Raw genomic sequence first — 14010 nt, forward strand, 5'->3', positions numbered from 1 at the left:
CCTATGCGTATGTACAGGTCTCTGTGTCCCCTCCTTTTCTTGTGGCAGCAGTTGTTGGCTTGAGGGTCTGCCTTAATCTAGTAGGACCTCATCTTAATTGATTACAACGGCTAAAGCTCTATTTCCAAATAAGGTAACATTCTTTTCTTTTTTTAATTAAAAAGATTTATTTATTTGTTTGTTTATTTATTTATATGAGAGAGAACACAAACACATGCAGGGGGAGAAGTAAGGGGAGAGACAGAGGGAGATGGAGAAGCAGGCTCCCCACTAGCAGGGAGCCCTGGGTAGGGCTTGATCCCAGGACCCTGGGATCATGACCTGAGCTGAAGGCAGATGTTTAACCTACTGAGCCACCCAGGTGCCCCCAAATAAGGTAACATTCTGAGGTTCCAGGTGGAGGTGAATTTTAGAGGGATGCTATTTAACCCACTATACATGAATGATCTCATTTACTTTTCACCACAATTATATGAAGTAAGTGTTGTTGCAATATCCATTTTATACATGAAGAAATTATAGAGGACTAAAATGGTTGCCCAAAGAAACATACCAGAAATGCCAGGAATTCTGATGTTAAAGCATTTTGTCAGAGTACCCACTGTGATCCACCTCTCTTAAAACTTAAAAACAAAACACAACTTTTAAAATTGTGAAATATATCATTTATTTACCATAGTGTATGGAAAATAAATGTACAGATTAAGGAATATCAACAAAATGAATACCTATCTATCACTCAGGTTTTTTTTTTAAAAGATTTTATTTATTTATTTGACAGAGATCACAATTAGGCAGAGAGGCAGGCAGAGAAAGGGGGTGGGGAGTAGGCTCCCTGCTGAGCAGAGAGCCTGATGTGGGGCTTCATTCCAGGACCCTGAGATCACGACCTGAGCTGAAGGCAGAGACTTAACCCACTGAGCCACCCAGGCACCCTCTATCACTCAGTTTAAGAAGCAGAACACTACTGGTCCCTTAGACAACAATCCCATTCTAATCCCTTCACCCACAGATACGAGTCTTTGATCACTCTCTAATATACTTTCTGTATAGCAACTTCTGTCTGTGAATCAGTTTCCCAGGTAATCCAGCCTCTGAGGATTGGCAGCAAAATTGATCCAAGAAAGCACACCTTAAAGTAAGATTTTTAGACATTGATATCCCACATGTGGGACTATATGACAAGGAAGACACCAGTGCTGTTGGTAAGTGGGTCACCTAGCACGCTGTGGTGGTGGTACTGGGCCTGCTGGGGGCAGGGAACATTCAGGGTATGTGTTAGAGTCTTAGGATTGTGAATTAGTTAAATGGCTGGGGTGAAGAAAAGATAATATATTAAATACTTAATGCTGGGCTGGCGTGTAGCATCCACACCCCAAATCTCAGTGACTTAATACAGCAAGAGTTCATTTCTAGCTCACATTATGTCTCAACTTTGGTTGGTAAGTCGAAGGGGGAGGATCACCCAGTTGCATACACTCAAGCAGGGACAAAAGTAGACAGAGCCTCCTTCATCTTGTGGCTTTCACATTCACAACACAATGTCGGCGGGATCTCTGCAAAAGCACAGGAGAAGCAGAAATATGAAGTATAGTTCCCCCCCACCATAACTCCATGGCCCACACTTGACTGCAAGAGATGCTAGAAAAAGTAATCTTTCTGTGTGCCCAGGAATTGAAAAATGGATGGGAGGGACGCCTGGGTGGCTCAGTCGGTTGAGTGTCCCAACTCTTGGTTTCGGCTCAGTTCATAGTCTCAGGGTCGTAGGGTCAAGCCCCGTGGTAAGCCCTATGATGGGCTCCATGCATAGAGGCGAGCCTGCTTGAGATTTCCTTCCTCTCCCTCTGCCCCTCTCCCGTTCTCACACATGTGTATGTGCGTATTCTTTCTCTCTTTCAAATAACTAATCTTTTTTGTTTGTTTGTTTTAAGTTTAAAAAACTGCAGTAGGATACACTGAAACAATGTTTTCTCTGCTACATAAAGGAATCTGGATTTTTGGCTTGAGCAGTTAAGTGGATGGTGGTGCTGTTTACTAAGGTAAGGAAGACGGGTCTTGGGGATGGTAGTGGTAGGGTGTTAGTGGGTGGTTGGGTGGTGAATTGGTGGGGTGATGGCGTGGGGCGGTGATCATAATGGATGGCAGAACTTTCTGCAATAAATCGAAAAACCAGAAGGACAGAAAGATGTTTGAGAATGGTAGGAAAACAGGTGCTCTTGGATAACACAGCTTATGCTCCTTTTTCTTTCTTGCAACTGTGTTCCTTCAGCCTTGAGTGGTGTATGTGGTCTGTATGATCTACAGAAAAGAGGAATGTGGAAATTTTGAGCATGACCCAGGAATTTACAGTGTCCCTATGTCTAAAAAAATGGAAGCCAATTTAATAAATTATAAATGTAGTACATGCCCATTTAAAAACTTCAACAATAGGGAAGGATATGAAAGATGGAATAAAAAAGAAATTTCCTTCACACACCCCCTCTACCATGCTAATAATTTCCTGTATGTCTCCTGTTGGAAGATTTTGTAACTGAATAGCAGTGAATGCACAATGTTTTAACTGCAGATTGTGAACAGCTGGCTGTGTAAAACTGCTTAATAAAAAAAACTAGACTTGTTTTCCAAAAGGGGGGAAAAAAACCAATTTCCTATATGTCCTTCCAGAATTTTCCATGCATGCACAAACACTGAAAATACATATTTTAACATTTGCATGCACTATTATGAGACATGTTTTTTAAGTGATTTTTTTTACATATTTAGTAATAAATCTCAGCAATTTTATTTCGATACATACAGGCTTGCTTTATTCTTTTTAATAGTTATATATTATTATTCTTAAAGATATACTTTCTATGTCAGTCATCTATTGATGGACATTTAAGTTATATCCAGATATTTTTAATTATAATGTTGCAGTGAACATTTTTTATTTGTTTGCTTTTTATATACTTGTGCAACTGTAGCTATAGGATAAATTCCTAGAAGTGAGGTTGCCAAGTCAAGGGCCATGTACATAATAGTTTTGCAGATATTACCATGCCCTCCATAGAGGTCCTTATATTTGGCTAACAATGTGTGAAAGGGATTCTTTCCCTACATCCTCACCTTTCCCTGGTTTTATTAAACTTTTTTTTTAAGATTTTATTTATTTATTTGTCAGAGACAGAGGGAGAGAGAGCGAGTGAGCACAGGCAGACAGAGAGGCAGGCAGAGGCAGAGGGAGAAGCAGGCTCCCTGCCGAGCAAGGAGCCCGACGAGGGACTCTATCGCAGGACCCTGGGATCATGACCTGAGCCGAAGGCAGCTGCTTAACCAACTGAGCCACCCAGCCATCCCTGGTTTTATTAAACTTTTAAGTATTTGCCAATCTGATATGTTAAAAGAAAAAAACAAAAAAAAACACCAATATATCTTTTTTGTTTCAACTAGCATTTATTCCATAAGTATATCCATTTCAGTCTTTTAGCAAAAAGAATGCAAAGGATGTCACGCAGAGATCATGGCAACTGCAAAAGGAGTGATTTGTTTATTTTCAGCAGAGTTTTGTGTCCTTTGGCCTAATTATTTCCAGCGTCCAGAGACTTTCACTCAATAGGTCACTTTTGAAAAGATCCACAAAGGCAGGGTAAGAGATGGGTTGTTTATAAACGAATGTGTTGGCAAAGAAATGCTGATGCCAGTGTCCAGACACACTTCCGACAATGCCGCCCTCTCACCCGGTCTGCGGGGTGCTGACTGCACGGATGTCGTGGACGGCTGGAATACTCTGCCTCCAGTACTGTCCTGACCTTGGCACCTGAGCAAAGCCAGTTTCATCAGATGCATGCACTCTTAAAGTAGCCCTTTGTTTTCACTTTCTGGGGGCCTGGAAGGGGTACCAGCTTGTTTGGAGCTTCATAAATAAGGCATGGACTCACATTGAGCTCATTTTTTTGCATTTCACTGCACCTGCCCCCAGAGTGAGCCTAGCGGGTGCCATCGCAGGTATAGAAGGAGCAGATCTAGGGGAAGGGATGAGTGGGGAGGAACATGAATCTGTCAGTCTGTGCACAGATTTCCAACTGCTTGACCCATCTCTTGGTCATCTTCAAAAAGTCATTTACTTCCAAAGGGCTTGCTCCCCCATGTGCCTCCAGCTATATTGGGACAGTTTAGAAGTCCATCAGGTCAGTGCCCCAAACAACAGATGTGTTTGAGGTGGTTTGTAGGTCCTGGATACACAGTGGCTCAGCAATAGTCTTTTCTTTCCCAGATGCTTTTCTTGGGCCACACTGAAAAATCATAGCATAAGTAGTTAATGGTCAGGTTCATGAATCTCATATGCTGGGGTCTGAATCTCAGCTCATTTGATTAATTGCTGTGTGGCTTAGAGAAACTTCTTAACCTCTCTGTGCCTCAAATTTACAGATGATTATCACACATAGCTCAGAGGCTACATGGCTTCAAATGAGATAATCACATACAAGATGATTATTTCTCCCCACCCCTTTGTCTTTCTTGACCTACTTTATCTGGTTTATTGTGTCATCACTTTTCATGTAGAATATTCCATCTTTTAGCAGCAGGACCAAGGAGGAAAGGTGCTGAGTCTCAGTTGAGTAGTATCATGGAGTTCTAATACTGACTGCACACGGCGGCAGTTTCTCCCATACTGCCCACCAAATGTAGTTCTGGACTTGGGACAGTGACACTCATGAAGCAGCTCAGAGGAAATGCTGACCCGATGTGAGAACTGAGGCAGGGGGAATGCCCTGCTCCCTGGGTAGGATCAGGTTGAGTTTAAGAATTAGATTTTCCCCTGGGATCCAATATTCCCCTTGGCTTCCAAGCTCGTTATTAATTGTGTTCATGTAATAAGGGAGAGGAAGCAGAAATCAACAATGCTTTTCAGTGATTTGTGCCATGTTCCCCAGTCCCAAGATCATTTCTTTCTAATGGGGTGCCTTCCATCGGGGGCAGAGTTAATCTGCTCCCAGAGGCAGTGAAGAACAGAGATAACTACCCTGTGTGGGTAGTTGTTATCTAGTTATCTCATTAAATAACAAATCGTAAATTCAAAGGAATTATGTAATCTGGGAATGTGACTGAAGGAAACTTCCCAGAAGCACAGGTTCAATAGCACTGAAGCTTACCTTATGCCTCAGACCCAACTTACAGTCTATAGAAAATATAGAGGACAAAGAAGGTGAGGTACACCAAGATGCTCACAGTGGAGTATTTCCTAATGATGAAACATTCTGCAGGAAAACTGGCCTGGATTCTTCAAAAAGTCAACATTCTAGGAAGAGAGGGGAGACTGTCCTAGATGGAAAGGGGTTAAAGAGATATAAACCCAAAAGCAAGGTGATGACCTCAGTTAGATCCTTGTTCAAAAAAGTAAAGGAGACCAGCCATAAAAGACATTTGGGGACAATGGGAGACATTGAGGGAGGGGCTGATTGTTAAGTGATACTATGTAATTCCTGTTGATTTTTCTGGGCACAATAAAGCCATTGCAGTTACCAGGAGCATGTTCTTATTTCCAGGGAATATCTGCTGCCAAAGTAATTAGGAGTAAAGCATTATGATATATAGAGGCAATTTTCCAACGATGAGAGAGAATATGAGTGAGAGAGAGAGTACTGTAACAAATGTGTTAACTGTTGAATCTAGGTGGAAAGTTGTTGTAGGTTGAGTCTATGAAGAGGCTACCTGGATGTTAATGGTACTACTTTTTCTACAACCTTTCTGTATGTTTGAAAAATTATAAAATAAAAAGTTGGGGAGGGGATCGCCTGGGTGGCTCAGTGGGTTAAAGCCTCTGCCTTCGGCTCAGGTCATGATCCCAGGATTCTGGGATCGAGCCCTGCATCGGGCTCTCTGCTCAGCAGGGAGCCTGCTTCCTCCTCTCTCTCTGCCTGCCTCTCTGCCTACTTGTGATCTCTATCTGTCAGGTAAAAAAATAAAATCTTTTAAAAAATAAGTAAATACATAAAAAAATAAAAAGTTGGGGAGGGAAGGAGAGCTTATGGACGCAGACACTTATACACAGCTTTGGTGGCTTTCATGAGATAGCATACCATAAGCTTGGGCAAGCTTCTATCCTCATGAAGGGAGGAGGCCTCTCACACCCATTCTTGAATTGAGAATGGTCTTGTTGTGTGCAGCCCACCCCTGAGGCTGGACCAAGAGGACTGAAACTCTGAAGGTTCCCATCTGGGCCTTTCTCTTTCTTCTGTCCTCATCTGGCATAGAATATAAGACTCAATTCTCTCCTCTTTTCTATATCACCCTGTAGAAAATAGGATCATGTGAGAATTAACTGTCAAATTTTATTTGTTTTCAGTATGGAACCTCTTCTCTTTGCTCAGCTATCCTAAATTCTAAACTTTATGCTCATTTTCAGAATTCAAGCTCATCTCAAAGATTTAAGAAGTAGATCGAATGTTGTATTGTTCCTGTATCTTCTACTTAGACTTCATGAGCCAGAATAATTCAATCTAAGGAAAGAACTCCAATAGCAGGTCTTTAAGGCACAGATACAGACTCTAGAGAGAGCCTTGGGGTAAGAAGGTCTTACGGCAGAACAGTTCAAATCATTGGACCTTGAAGGCAAACAGAGTCCTTGATGAGAGACAACAAGCCATTCTGAGTGGCAGAAATTCACACGGCGCCTCTCACCCAAAGATGAATCTTTAACCAGCTGTGGGAAGCTTGCTTATCACAAAGCTAACAAACCTTAACAGGGATGGGCAAACAGGTTGACAGCAGTGGAAACCAGTACCCAAGGCACCGTTCGAAGAAGAAAGCCTGAACTGTGATGCTTGGACATTAACACCTAATAGAATATTCATTAAAAAAAAAAGGAAAGACAGCAGAGGTTTGGCAATGTTGAATTTTTTATTAAAGAAATTAATAAAACCTATCATCTGCTCTTTGCCATTGTTTCAAGAAATGAGGTATGCTTTCATTCTAAACAAGTAATAAGGGCACAATTGGAGAATGGAGGTAAAGAGCAAGAGGACAGAGGACTTAGATCAGCAGGATGACCAGATGGGTGAGGGCATCAAGGGGTTAACAGCCTCATGATGTTGTTAACAGCCTCTAATGATGGCATTAGAATGCCATCAAAAAAGCAGAGTAAAAACTCATCTATAGGGGCGCCTGGGTAGCTCAGTGGATTAAGCCTCTGCCTTCGGCTCAGGTCATGATCTCAGGGTCCTGGGATTGAGCCCACATCGGGCTCTCTGCTCAGCAAGAAGCCTGCTTCCCCCTGCCTCTCTGCCTACCTGTGATCTCTCTCTCTCTCTGTCAAATAAATAAAATCTTTAAAAAAAAAATAAAAATAAAAAACTCATCTATAGGCTTAAAGCAGGAGATGATTATTTTCAAATATGCTTCTGACATCTTGTGTTGCTGAGACGTAGTAATGAAACATTAAAGATTTTCTCTGCATTTGCAAAAAGATATGCCACATATATTGCATGATGCCAGTAACAATCCCATGGGTGTATAAGAGTCAGTTTATATATTTTTAAGTGCCATTTAATTCTTTTAAGTCTCACAGAAAGAATAGGGGTCCTGACAATAAATTTGATCATCCCATTTCTCACCTTACATGAGAATCAGAAGCTCCCGTGAGGATTCCTATTGAATCCGCAAACATCCAAACATTTGTCAATAGTCAACTGGTCAATGGGTCTGAATCTGAACTTTCTAGACAATACTTGGCCAAATGAATCCAGACTTCTAAAAATCAGCATCACTGTAAATCTTCTAGACGTGTTTAAAGCACCTTCCAACCATGCTTCAACCCCAATAAACATAGACTCAAAAAAAAAAAAAATATATATATATATATAGTGCAAAAACAGGTAGTAGGCAAGATATAAATTTATCTGGACACAAAACATACTGAAAACAGACATGAAAAAAATCCATGCAAAGGGGATGGATCATGACCACAGCCTTTGGATCTTCTAGAAAGCAGAGCCTGAGGTAGGATTACTAAGGTGTTGACACGCATGTGAGAAGTGCAAACCCAAAGCTTTGGGAGGTGAGATAGAAGGGAAGCAACACAGCTAAGAATTCAGGATCATATGGGGGATGTTGTACAGCAAATCAGAGAAAGAAGGTAGCATAGGAACCCTCTCACCAACATTCTGGAATTTTCTGGAAGGCTCTGCAAAGAAACCACACCCCAGCTCAGGCCACGGAAGAGAGGCAGGGAAGGAGACTGTCCACCCTTCTCCCTCTTTTCCCCTATTGGATTTCATCTCATCCACCAGGAGCTTATACTCTACACTTCCCATGTGTCAGTGGTTACTGTAGAAGCCAGATTCCAGGCACTGTGATGTGATGTTTTGTACATGTCTGAAGGAAAAGGACTTAATTCTAACAGAGAGGGGGAGAGAGAGATAGAGAGAGAGAGAAGCAGGATGGGGAGGGGAAAGGGAAGAGTAGGAAGGAGAGGGGGAGAGAGAGAGAGAGAGATCGAGGTGAGCCAATCTCAAGAAGTCTGTGTCCTGTGCAATCTTTATATTTTCCTCTAACTATGAAGCCACTTAATTACACACAGATTTTTTTTGTTGTTCTATTGATTGGTACAGTACCAGTGAAGACATCAAGTAGCATGAGGGGAGTTTTCAGTGCTCAGAGATATTTAATGAAGGAATCAGGAAGAAAATATGGAAATGTCTAAACACACACAGTTAAATTTTAGTAAGAGCTAAGAGTGACTATTTAAGTTGAGAATTCTGCCAAAATTGAGGAGATTGAAAATCACTTAGATGTACAGGTTTAGAAGAACTAGAAGTTTTTAGATTTCAGCTTGAATAGCCAGAGATACTATATTGTCAAAGTTTAGGTTCCTCCAGAAACTGACCCGAAGTACAGGGATTTGAGGACAGGTAGTTTGTTTATAAGGTGAAGGAGAGACCAATGGAATAGAGGAAAGTGAGAGAAGAGGGAAAGCATGTGTTTTCAGGCAGGTCATGACCATTAGTCCCTGGACATTATACTACTGGGGACACTGGGAGCCAGTGCAAGACACACTCCTCAGAGTAAGAGCATTGCAGGGGTGAGGGAGCTGGGATATTTATATACCACCTCCTATCAGTGGCTGGTCAAGGTCTGTTCCCAGGGTTGTTAAGTCTTCAGACATTATAGCCTGTTTTGTGGGAGGACAGCAGAAATCCCTGCAGATGCTGACAGCTAAAAGTCAAGCCTTTGCAATACAAGGAGGTATGGGCAGGGCACCCACAAAGGAGCTATGGCTGATCTGTGCTACCTTGTCACCTCTCAGGGTGAGATGACTCAGCACACGCCTTCAGCTATTACGGTAGTTTAAAATTTTTTTAAATGCTTAATATTGTTAACAAAGCGTCTCTTTCTTTGGGAAGGGGATGCTTTATTTTTAAACTACTTTTAGATGCATTGTCATGCATCCTATCAAGTAGAATGCTTTCTTCTTTACAAAATTGAACTTCAAAAAAGAAAAATAGATTACTACGTAGGTAGCTAAAATGAGAAAGCTTTGCTTTTGGAAAATTTGTGACATTTTTTTCTGAACCAGAATATTCCTACCCAAAAAATACTTTAAGAAGTTAACTAGTCTTGCCAGTTATCTGAATTGTGGAGGTGGGGGATTATTCAATCAGGGTAACTAAATTTAACTAGGGAGGAAAGCAGACTTAGCAGACACATTGAAAATAGACACACTAGCAGAGGACTCTCAACCTCAGTGCCAGCAGACTTTACCCCCAAGTTCAAGGCATCCTGGTCAAGGGCAGGTGGAAAACTCCTGACCATGCTACATTAGCATAGGATGATCAAGCAGGCATTATAACAGCATTAATGCACCTAACTGATGTTCATTTTGTCACAAGCACAAAAAACACATGTTTCTCAGATAAAACATTGGAAGAATCTAAGGACCACCGTGGTGCCTTCAATGTGAAAGCCAGTCCTAAGCAGACTTATGAGCATGATCATTGATTTTGTTCTCATAGCTTGATGCATAAACAGCTCTCCGATGGTTCTCAAACCAGGGGTGGGTGAAAGCTCGCCACGTGACAGCCTCCAATGAGCGTCTGCAACTTGCTCGTCTCTGTTCTCTGTGTTTCCCTCTGTGATCTCACACTTAGAGTCCATAATCCCTAAGCAAGGGCTTTTCCTGGCTGGTGGTTATTTATTGTCTGGTCTCCCGTGACACTTGCCTGTGATCATTTCAAATTATTTTCTCTCCTGGCCTCATTTCTCATTTTACTTCTCAATCTTCCGTGTTCTCTGCTGGTTTGGGTCTCCATCTTATCATCTTCGACTATTTCGTAGGCACTTCCTCTATGGTTCTTCGGAGTCTTGTGCATTGTTTAACCAAGTTTATGTTGAAAAAGGAAAAAAAAAACTTCTAAACCTTTAAGCAAACACATACTCAAAAAAATGTGTAAAAGTTGCCAATTACATAAATAAGGGCTCAGAAACAAGTGCAACTGTTATAAACACTTTCGTGAGCTGTATTAAGTTGAAAATGGGTGTTGTAAAAATCCTAAAATTAAAGGACATGAAGTAAACAAATGCTTCAAAATATAAGTACTTCCTCTAAAGAACCAGTACGTCTCTGTCATCGGCTTATAAATTAGTAACCACGGTGATCTCCCCCCAGACTCGTGCGTTCAATGGTAGGAATGATCAAACTAACTCTTATCTGAGTCTCAGTATTTTTTTCCACCTATTAAATGGGAATAATAACAATATCTACTTCATAGATTAGTTGTGAGGATTAAAGAAGGTAAGGCATATAAAATACAGTGCTGTGCTCAGTCAATCATTATGTTTGGTTACCTATTATTAACTAAGATATTTTTTTCTCGTGTTTGGAGTAAAAATGGAAGGGATAAAATTTTTTAAAAATCAGCTTGTGATCCCCGCAAACCCTGTTCTCTGACCACTTCTGTAAGAGTTGATGTTGGAAGAGGCGTCCCAGCCATGCTCGAGAAAGCAGGAGAATGAATTCAGATACTTTCCAGAGCTACGCCCTGAGGTCCTACCAGCCACTCTTATTAAAACTACTGAGCTGTTTCTACCCTCCCTTTTCCCTCCATGGTCAAAAATGTAGTTGAAAAGAGGAAACAGCTCCTGTCTGCTGGGGAAGTGTCTGGATTGACACCAGGATCACCTCGAGTCATGTTTATGCTTCATTTTAAATTCGGTATTGTCCTTAAGAAGAAGCCACTTCTCCCTCACTGTTTAGACAGCACAGTGGGTTGAACAGTGTCTGCAGAATTTATGTCCACCTGGAGCCTCAGATGGGGGCCTTATCTGGAGCAGTTACTTTGTCGATGTAATTAGTTAAGGACCCCAAGATGAAATTGATTCCTAAATCCAATGACTGGTGTCCTTATTAGAAGAGGAGAGGTGAAAGAGGGACAAAGTGGGAAAAAGCCATAGGAAGATGATGGCAGAGACCCGAGTGGTGCCATCTGCCACAAGACAAGGAATGTCTGGGGCCACCAAATATTGGAAGAGGGAAGGAAGTATCCTCCATCGAGCCTTCAGAGGGGGTGCGGCTCTGCAGACACCTTGATTTTGGACTTCGAGCCTCCAGAACTGTGAGACAATAAATTTTTGTGGCTTTAAGCCACCAAAGTATGCAACTAGTGCAAATAGAAAAAGGCAACACGTCCCCATGTTGTGGAAAGGGGAGAAATGATAAAACTGCTTTCCTCTGCCTCCCCTCCCACACCACACTCATCACAGTCCAATGGGTTACTTGCTCTTTGTGCTTGTTTTTTGGTCGAGCTGGCATGGTAGATGCTCAGTAAGGGTTTGTTGAATTTATGAATAAATGAAAGAATGAAATAGGCAGGAGTCCTGGGATTATCTATCTTACAAAGGACAAAACTGAGAGGAACAGGGCATTCTAGGAAGAAACATGTGTAACAGCTGAGGGTCAGAAAGAACGGAGCAGCTTGGAGAACACTTGAGAGTTGAAGGTGAGGATAGTATTGACTGACTTCCCAGGTGGGAAGGTGGAATGTGAGCCTGGAGAACTGGAAGGGTGCCTGCGTGAGAAAGACCTTGCATAGTGGTAAAGAATTTGGATACATTCTGAAGCCATGGAAAGCCAATGGGTTTATCCGAAGCAGAAGAGTAATATCAAAAGTTTTAAGGAATTGTTGGAAATAGTGGCAGCAACAACGTCAAGAGGTGAGAAACAAGTGGCAAAAAGCAGAAGTAAGAGCCGTCTTTGCCCAAGAGAAAGTCACTCCATTCTGAAGCGAATGGACGGCCTTGGTGAGGGACTGGAAGTGGGGGAGGGGGACAAGCAGTAGGGGAGCAGCTCAACATGGCTCCCACATATCTGAATTCCTGGTATTGGAAAATAAAATAAATGCAGCAAGTCTGAGATAGGAAGCATAAGTTTGGGGAGTCCCTAGAACATTTAAATGGAGAAGTCCAATGCCAGTTGGACGGCTAGATCTAGAGTTGAGGAGAAAGGTGGAAATTGAGGACCTATCACTGGGAGACGTGGACCAAGATGGCGTCAGGAGAGGAGAGGAGACCACTCTTGTCAGGTGTCTATAGAGAGGAAGCCCAAGGACAGGCTTCTAGGGAACAGGAAGGAAAGACAGCTTCTGTGTGAGCATACCTTATCCCAGGGCAAGATAATAAGCAGGGGCCATATTTGATAATTAAGTGTTAATATTTTTGATGACTCTCTTCAGCTTGTCCTTTATAAAACTTATGAATAATAAACTAAGACTCAATGACCCCAAATAAACAGGAAATAAAGTAATGGGCACTAGTTTCAGTTTCAGTTTCCTGTTAGTGGAAGAGAGTAACAAAAAGAATCAAACATATTTGAAAATATCCTTTGTCCTGGAGGGGTGGTACAGTTCAGTCATCCAGCCACGGTATGGTCTGAGGGTTATCAGGTTCCTTCCTGCTCAGTGTGACAAAAATTCTTCTGTAAATCCACCTGGGCCTTTTTGTGGTTTTATAATCATTTGTCACTTGTTAATAAGCTCTCATTAAATGAGCACTGGGTGTTCTATGCAACTCATGATTCACTAAATACTACCCCTGAAACTCCTAATACAGTACATGTTAACTAAACTGAATTTATATAAAGAATTTTTAAAATTAAAAATTTTAATTTTTAATTCATTTTTATTTTTTATAATTAAATTTTTAACTAATTAAAAAATATAATTTGATTTAGAATTCTCCCAAGAGGAGGACTAGGGAACAGGAGGATGAAGAAGAGCATCCGTCCATAGGTTTGTTGTGACTCCTTCTTCCTTCCATCTGCTCATCCTTCAACACTGAACTCAGGAGTCACCCTTTCTGGGAAGCTACCTGATCACTATATAGCTCCCCTATACACTCTGCCCACCATCTAAATGCCCAAACGTAAGGTTAGCACAACTTTTCTAAGACTCTAACAATCTTCCATATGTATGTCTGAAATTGAATTCGTTTTCTAACCATTTGCTCATCTGCCTTATTCCACCACTAGGCATGAGTCCTTGGGACATGAATCAGACTTTGTCATCTGTACACCCAACATGCAGCCATCCCAGATCCCAGGAATAGGGATGTCAACCAACTTGCCCACTGGCCCCTACCCTTGGGATGACTCAGCTCTCCATGTCTGAGTATCTTCCTTTTCCACCTGCACTGCTTCTTCTTGAATCTGAAGACAAGGGCAAGGAGAATCCAGAAGAGGAGGAAATGGGAAAAACCTCCCCTAAGCAGGAAGTGACGGGCAGCAATGAACTTGTAGCAGGAAATGCACCAAACAGGGAAAACATTTAGAGGCAGTTAACACCCATTAACTTATTCTACCTTCTGCCCCATAAGAGGTTCTCAGTCATCTCTTTGCTTGGACAGAGGGAGACAGGGGCAGTGAGAATGAGTCCCCCAAGGGTTTGCTGCCCTGACATGTTAACAGCTCTTACGGTCAGACTCTGTCAGTGAGAGAGGTGCGCCCTCACACAGATATTCACACGGTGAGAAAACCAGGTG

The 14010-nt window shown here is 41.8% G+C and overlaps 1 long non-coding RNA gene across 1 annotated transcript; it reads left to right on the top strand.

The window, feature by feature from the left end:
• The first annotated feature begins 1074 nt into the window (after positions 1-1074).
• Positions 1075-6919, top strand: LOC309857739. The gene is made up of 3 exons (XR_014307885.1): positions 1075-1205; positions 1932-2039; positions 6389-6919. It is a non-coding gene; the product is annotated as an uncharacterized lncRNA (long non-coding RNA).
• The last annotated feature ends 7091 nt before the right edge of the window (positions 6920-14010 follow it).

This window comes from Mustela nivalis (assembly GCF_964662115.1).
Source record: "Mustela nivalis genome assembly, contig: HAP1_SCAFFOLD_1158, whole genome shotgun sequence".
NCBI classification, from domain to species: Eukaryota; Metazoa; Chordata; class Mammalia; order Carnivora; family Mustelidae; genus Mustela; species Mustela nivalis.